This window comes from Hippocampus comes, unplaced genomic scaffold, assembly GCF_001891065.2.
Source record: "Hippocampus comes isolate QL1 unplaced genomic scaffold, H_comes_QL1_v1.1 scaffold177, whole genome shotgun sequence".
Lineage (NCBI taxonomy): Eukaryota > Metazoa > Chordata > Actinopteri > Syngnathiformes > Syngnathidae > Hippocampus > Hippocampus comes.
In genome coordinates this window covers 2,214,104-2,222,025 of record NW_017806158.1, presented here as the reverse complement: position 1 = coordinate 2,222,025, position 7,922 = coordinate 2,214,104, and the positions used below count along the sequence as shown (strand labels likewise).

Genomic DNA, 7,922 nt, shown 5'->3' with positions numbered 1-7,922 from the left:
AATTTTGGATGTCCTTGTTTTCATGCCCGTGTACCGTATAGGACGGCGTTGTTAGTTTTATGCGTGATGATAACAAATCTGAGAGTAGCTTGGCTTTCAACCAACTCGCGTTTGTTGTGTTGGAATCATTGCACAGGCTCAACTTGACTTTATATATATTTTTTTTGGTTATGTTTTCAATTGAACATAATCACATCTGCTGTGGTCATTTTTCAAATATCAATAATGTACTCTCATGCTGTGTGAAGGCCCCACTTCGGAGCCTGAAGCTCCGCGGTTGTTTTTCTTAGCTATCTTGACATAAGTGTTTTAGCCCGCTCATTAAGGTATTGTGTCTCACCTCCTTGCAGTTTCGAAAATGTCAATAAGAACATTGTAGCAGTTGTGAATGGGCTCTATGGAGGTTATTGATGCCAGAGTTTTACTCCTGTCGTGCACAGTTTTAAGGTGGGGGAGGGGGGGCTTCAAAGTTTAAGAAAACACCGCAGTAAATTTACACGTCATATTGAGTCATTGCATTAGGTGAGTTATTAGCCGAGCGGTGCCTCAAAGTGTTAATTAGCTGACAGTAATGACAAACTGTCATTTCTTGGCATGATTCTGCCGGCATGGTTTAACGCCTCCGTCATAAATGTCTTAGCAAGATATCCATTTTGGCAAAGGGTTTGAGCATTACCACCACATGGAGGACAACAAGGCCATCGAAGTCGGACATTTTTGACATTCATGAACTCCTCTCCGTGGATGATACACAACCGATGAAAGTGATGTTGTTCTTGTGCAGGCTTCATTGAACCGCCTCCATTTGTCCATTTTCTAAATGACTTATTTTTGTTCAGGGTCGCGAGGAGAGGAATCGTCGGGCGAAAGGCACACTACACCTCTGGGCTGTTTGGCAGTCACTCACAGGTAGTGTTGCCATCGTTCTTCCGAAAAAAAGTAACTTGATGTTTCTTATGACTGTAAAAAGCACAGTGAAGCTTTGAACGCCATCCCTGTAAATAACATCCATATAAGCTCCACCCCCTTGCTCCCACTATCTGCTTTTCCCATTTACCCAACGGGAGGATGAGCTATAAATTAAAGCGGGGAATTACTGCTAACAGTTGGAATAAATTAAGGCACTTTTGCGTCTGTAAACACTGTAACAATGTCTGACTGCATAATTACACTCCTGCTCCCACTGAGACGGCATAAAGGGAGGGGAGATAAGGCGGCAAAAGCGGCATAGACGGAAAATGGTGACAGTAGGGAAGAGAATAATGAACTAAATCAGTCACACGCGCGGTCAAATATTACACCCTCCTTTTCCGGGTCCTGCATGCTGAGCTCTCCTCCAGACTAGAGGGGAAAGGTGACTTTGAACGTGATCATCCCAGTCACCCCTTAGTTCCTCATATTTACCATACTGCAAACAAATCTCTGGTCTCGTTGTCAGACACGGGCTCATGTTTCAATAAGAAACCAACCCAAAACCAAAATGCATGCCAAATGACACTCAGGTGGCTATTTAGAGGTCTAATTACAATTTGTTGACGCTAAATTATATTTACTACCGCAGTGGCTCATGGACTGACATCCAATCGATTGCAAAAGAATCAAGGAAAGGAGTTTAGGACATCTGCCAATGCAACAACAGCAACGCATCAGTCGTATTTCTAAGCCAAAACAATAAAGTTATCGGGGGGCGGGGTAAGCATTTTGTTGGTGATTGCTGTTGTTTGTTATGCTATTTTTTCAATTATTATTGTGGACCTGACGGTAGTGTTTTTTTTTTTTTTTTTACAAAGCACCATGAACTCCAGAGATTTGAGACCAGAGTGTCAAGTTCCGAAATAAAAAGTTCCATGTATTATTGACCCACTACAAGTTATGTCTCTCTGATCATGTAGGTCTATCTATTCCAGCAAGGTATAGTGACAGGCAAACCATTTACGTGCTCTTCCACTACATGACATTCATCAAACATAATCGTAGCTTTGTGTTCGACTGGCCCAAATTTCACACAAAGGAAATTTGTGAGTAGTTTGAGATGAGGCCGTCAATTTTTCTGTACATTTCAGTACAGTGCGCCCATCGTGACATCGTTGTTTAGTGGTGTGTCGTGAGATGTTTTGAATGTAAATGATGTGCCTTGGTTTAGCAGAGGTTGGGGAAAAATAATTATTCATTCCTGTTGGAAGAGAAATTGCGGTAAAAAAAATTATTTGACGACAAGAGAGCGTCCTGTAGTTTTCGCAGCATTTAACTGGTGCTCGTCAATTTTTCTGTACATTTCAGTACAGTGCGCCCATCGTGACATCGTTGTTTAGTGGTGTGTCGTGAGATGTTTTGAATGTAAATGATGTGCCTTGGGTTAGCAGAGGTTGGAGAAAAAAATAATTATTCATTCCCGTTGGAAGAGAAATTGGGGTAAAAAAGTTATTTGACGACAAGAGAGCGTACTGTAGTTTTCGCAGCATTTAAGTGGTGCCCCACTGTCATCATCATCTGATTTAAAGCAGCCCGTCTGTCTTATCGCTAGCGGCGCGTTCAGTTCGCACAATTTGATGCAACAAAGTGACTCATCTCGACAAACACAAGCAGGGGCAGTGTAAAGGGAGAAAGTCATCACGACTGTTGCGGGCCAGAGCCTGTGGCAGGCTCTACATTATATTATTTTCAATTGGTGGGACCCAAAGTTGTTGTTTTTTTTTTTTTCTTTGTCTTTAATGGGGCCTTAAATCCCTGCCGACGCACCTGAACACAAGCAACGCAATCCTCACATTTTTAAGACATTGTGACAACAATCTAGTCACAAGTAGCTCTTTCATTCTGCCCAGTTGATGATGATTCAGTGCGCCATTCAACTTTGTTTGGGTCACGAGTTTGTGTCGAGCTCCATCTCCCACTGACTCACTGCAAAAAGTCACTTCGGCTGCTCACATGGCTAATGTTATCCTCGTCGTTACGCTGTTGTACCCTAATGTCCCGGTGCAATGCTCTCCTTCATACACAGAGGTATAAACTTGACAGATGCACCGCAAGCACAAGAGTAGCTCCATTTTCATTTTCTAGACCTGCTGAATCATTGATATGCTGATGCTCTGCATTGTGCTTTCAGAGGCATTCTGAGCTTTAAGAGTTGTACAGTATCGTCTTTTGTGCGGTATTTTTGCTTGTCTTCCCAAAATCAGAAACTTACTTTTTTGTTTTCTCACAACGAACACTATCGAGCAAATCAAAATAGATCACATGATGGGAAAAGGCCTCCCAACATATAATTACACAAGCCGATTCCCATCAAGCTTTCAAGATGACAGGTCTTGCTTTTAATCACGCGAGGCTTCAAATCTGAATGGTAGCCGGAGCTCCATCCAGTGGGAATTGTATTGCACACCGCCTCAGTCTGCCTGGTCACACCTTGAGTGAGCAGTAGTCCACATCACTCGCGAGACTGTGTGCAGATGTGCAGCCACTTTGGAAAAATGTGCAATGATTTAACAAAAGCACAATTGCGGAACAAAACCCGGCTGGGTTTTGTGTGCGCGCGTCTGTGTGTGTGTGTGTGTGTGTGTGTGTGTGTGTGTGTGTGTGTGTGTGTGTGTGTGTGCGTGTGTGCGTGTGTGTCAATGCAAATCCTATAGTGTGATGCGATTCCGATTCATTCACAAAGTAGTATGTGTCTAGGCACAGAAAACAGAGACAGAGTGGAGGGAGAGAAGGAAAGAAAGGGGAGCGGGGGAGAGAGAGAGAGAGAGAGCTGTGTGCCTCTTTCACCATTAATCCTCTCCATCCTTTACGCTTCAGTCTGCCTCTTCTCTCGGAGGGAAATAAAAGCACGTTTCTGCGTCTCTTGAGCGTTCTCCCCACCTCTCCTCTGTGACAATAGAGCGCCATCATATATATATATATTTTTTTTTGCAATCCCAAAAGGGCACGCATGAGCGAGCGCGGCTGGCTCCGGCGACTAAATGCCATAAGAAGTTGGCCAGTGCACGTTTTTTTTTTTAATTTTTTTTTTACGAGTATGTAGGCAGTCCAGTGCCGCATCGAGGAGATTCAGGGGCGGAGGGAGCATCGTTGCCACACAGGAGAAACTGGCAGCTCGCGATCACGCCGACCAAGCCAGTCGCCGATGCACCGGAGCACTCCTAATCGAGCCGGAGACAACATATGGGAATACAACTAGCCGAGCTCGCTGGCTCGGGTGAACCGTGAGGGACCCGTGACGCGAGAATCTTTGCACCCAAGACAGAAAGAGAGCGACAGCATCCTCGCCTTTACCCCTCCGGTAGGTGATAACTTGATTGACGTGCGTGCACTGCCAATATTGTGTTCGCCATTCCATCTGACCAAATTCTCACCTTCTTTTGTGCATTCAAATAGACGTCACTATTTGCAAGATTTTTATTTTTTTTTGTAGCTGCTGTGTGAAAAAAAATCCCCGGCTCCGTCCGTGAAACAATCCATTCGACTCTTTTTGCTTGTGCCAGACCACTTGATTGAGGGTGCAGGGTTAGCTGTCGGGTTTGACAGTGTGATCCGAATAGGCCCGTTCTTGGATTTACATTCATTTTAAAAAAGCAGAGAAGATGCATGACACTGAATCATCAAAATATAACTTGACGTTTGAGTGCAGCCCGTTCGGTGAAGGAAAGTTAGATATTGGTTGGAAAAAAAAAACAAAAAAAAAAAACAAACGTCGTCAACCTGTCACTGGTATAGGTATAAATTCGAATCCGGTTAGTCACATGTGTTTCGGTTCATGCCTCTCCTTAAAAGCCACGCCCCCAAAAGCAGGTACCCGTTTGATTGCTGTGATGGACGTTACCGGAATGACTGCATAAATCAGTCCTGCAGCAGCGCCCCGCTCCCTCTCGCCGTTAACTCCTCATTAAGACTGTAAAACCGTCCGATTTTTATGACACTGACGGTTGAAATCAGCAACGATGGTCAATCAGATCAACAGGGAGGGGCTTTGTGTTTGCTGAATCAGCAAAAAAAAAAAAAAAAAAATCGCACCTAATTGGAAACGTCAATTTCAGTGCATCTTGCTTTGTGTCTTTGTCATAATCAATGCAAAATAAAAAATGTAAAGACAGATTGATTTGTAGCACAAATATGCAGAGATTAAATCAGATAAATCCAATTCATAATGATTGTCTCATCATGAACACAGAAAGCTCTATATCCTGATTGACAGGTCAAATAAGCACTTCAATTCAAAGAAAATAGGAATGAAGAATTGTGTGTGAATAAAGGACTGCAGTAGCTTGAAGCAAGCTTGCTGAAATAACTTGACTTAACATGCGTGTACATACATAGCGAACGGGGTGTTAGACAAACAGATGGCGTCTCCAAAGGAGACCATCTTGTGAAAGTTGGATGAGATATTCTCTGACGGGCAACCCTTGGACGTTGGGTGGGGGACTGGCAGCCACAGAGAGTAGCTTTGATTACTGGGATCTTAAAAAAATAAAATCCTGAGCTGCACCTCGGCTGCCATGCTGCAGAGTGCTGCTGAATTGATTTGCATGCTTTATTCATACATCAATAGATTTGCAAGCAATTGAAATTTGCAATTGTAAGAGGAGCTCAGAATGAAAGATACCCGGTCATTAGTCAGTCTTGTCTTTGCATCTCATTACTAAAGCAACACTCAGTCGAGCGAAAACCTCCGCTAAGGTTGAACTGTTAACAAAATGAAACAAAAATGTGCTGCGTTGCGTTCGTGTTAGCCTCTATGCAGTCGTAGGCTACTTCCTGGTTTATGTGAATTATAAAAGAGCGGGCACAGCATTGATTTCAGTTCATTTTGTGACTCCGGGTTCTTACACACCTGCTGTTCCAGAGACACTCGATGGGTTTGGCAACTTTCTGTGCTTTCGTTTTCATCGAAGTCCAGTTCAAATCCCCCGTAGGTGCGGTTCAGTTGGGCACGTTGAAACAAAGCTAGCAAACACCAGGCTCAACCGCTAGCAATATCCTACAACCTGCATACGAGGGCATCCATTTCTAGCCTAAACAACTCTTTAAATATGATGTGATGCAGCGTGCGTGGTACGACAGTCATTTTAGCAACAGCAGCAGCGGCTAACAGGATCCTGAGGTTGTGGGGGGGTCACGTACTTTACAAATGTGTACAAATGTGCACTTCGACATCTTGATACTTGAAATTATGTCTGTTCTGCAAACACATTGAGAACATCTGGACAGCATTCTCGACATACTGTATTACATTTCAATTACAGTGATCCCTCGCTATTTCGCGGTTCGTTTATCGCGGCTTCAGTGCATCGCGGATTTTTTTTTCAAACATATCATTAAAAAAATGTGTTTTTTTTTCATATACATGGAGTACAGTACTGTATATTTTGCTCTATGTGACTCGCTGTTGTTTTGCAGCTTGTCGAGGACTGTTTGCGGACTTAAAAAAAAGTTTTTTTTTTTTTTTACCTGTATATGTTTATTGGTCGCTACTTCGCCGGATTTTCGTTTATCGCGGGTGGTTTTGGTCCCCATTAACCGCGATAAACAAGGGATTACTGTATTGACATAATTATTCTATGTTATCCATTTTTATTTACTTGGCATCCTGTTGAAGATTAGACTATTGTAAACAAATGAAGAGCTTTAATCAAAATCATTGGTGGTCTTTGGAATTGGCTGTTAATACATCCGTCAAACTGCAAAGATACTCGAGTTATTGACACTTTTGACGCCTGACTGATGGCCAGGTGGCTTTTCCGTGGCATATTTCCTCCAAGTTGTTTGACATGGTTGTACACAATGGAAAAAAGAAAATTGTGCTTTCAAGGTTCCCGAGGAACAAGATAGCGCCGCACTTACAAGGGTGCTGGATACCTTCTGTACATTTAGCAAGTGTCAAGCTTGCCTCAAAGCAACTTGACTATATCAGACAGAACGGATGCAGTTTGAGCGCTAGCAAACTGCAAACCGTCTGCCCTCTTGTCAGCGCTTCTTAATCACGCTGGGAATATCTCAACTTCCTTGCCTTCTTAAGCCATAACATCAGAGGCATTTTATCCATGACAACAGCGTCATTTTCACAACTCAAGTGCCCTTTGTTGCCAGGGAAAATGGATGGTTAGTGTGGGTGACGTTAGGCATATTAAATCCGAGCAGTCTATGGATATCAATACTCTCTTCATCCTTGGATCCTTTAAAATTAAATGAATGGCTCGCTTGAAATATTTATATTTAAAATGGAGCCGAGAAGAGAGAGTATACGATCCAAGTGCTCATATTTTCTATCTATAACTTTGAATCTAATACCAGATTTGAAACATGTTTTTGTGTGTGTGGCTTGTGTGGCTCAATGTACATTTTTTTCCCCAGAAGTTTCTTTTTATCTTATGCCGGAAATCTTATGGGCACTGTTGATTTCCTTATTAACTGCAAGCCTGCATTTCATATAATCGTTCTATCATACGTCCTTTGACATGCTTACAGAGTTGTCGCTGTAAAGTCTCTGATTGCTGGACTGGAGATTGAGAGTGCGGATTGTTTGTGGTAAAAACACACATTCACATGATATAATATAGGCGGCCCAGTGGTCCAGTGGTTAGCGTGTCAACCTCACAGTGTAGAGGTACGAATTCGATTCCAGCTCCGGCCTTCCTGTGTGGAGTTTGCATGTTCTCCCTGTGCCAGCGTGGGTTTTCTCCGGGTACTCCGGTTTCCTCCCACATTCAAAAAACAAGCATGGCAGGCTGATGGAACACTCTAAATTGTCCCTAGGTGTGAGTGTGAGCACGGATGGTTGTTCGTCTCTGTGTGCCCTGCGATTGGCTGGCAACCGGTTCAGGGTGTCCTCCGCCTACTGTCTGAAGACAGCTGGGACAGCCTCCAGCACACCCTACAACCCTTGTGAGGATACTTGGATCGGAAAATGGATGGATGGCTATATCTCTCTCTCT

The 7,922-nt window shown here is 43.3% G+C and overlaps 1 protein-coding gene across 1 annotated transcript in view; it reads left to right on the top strand.

The window, feature by feature from the left end:
- Positions 1–3,624: 3,624 nt before the first annotated feature.
- Positions 3,625–7,922, top strand: part of flrt1a (fibronectin leucine rich transmembrane protein 1a) — a 42,290-nt gene continuing 37,992 nt past the window's right edge. Inside the window, exon 1 of the mRNA XM_019895174.1 lies at positions 3,625–4,273. The gene's annotated coding sequence lies outside the window, so the exon portion shown is untranslated. The remainder of the gene's footprint in view (positions 4,274–7,922) is intronic.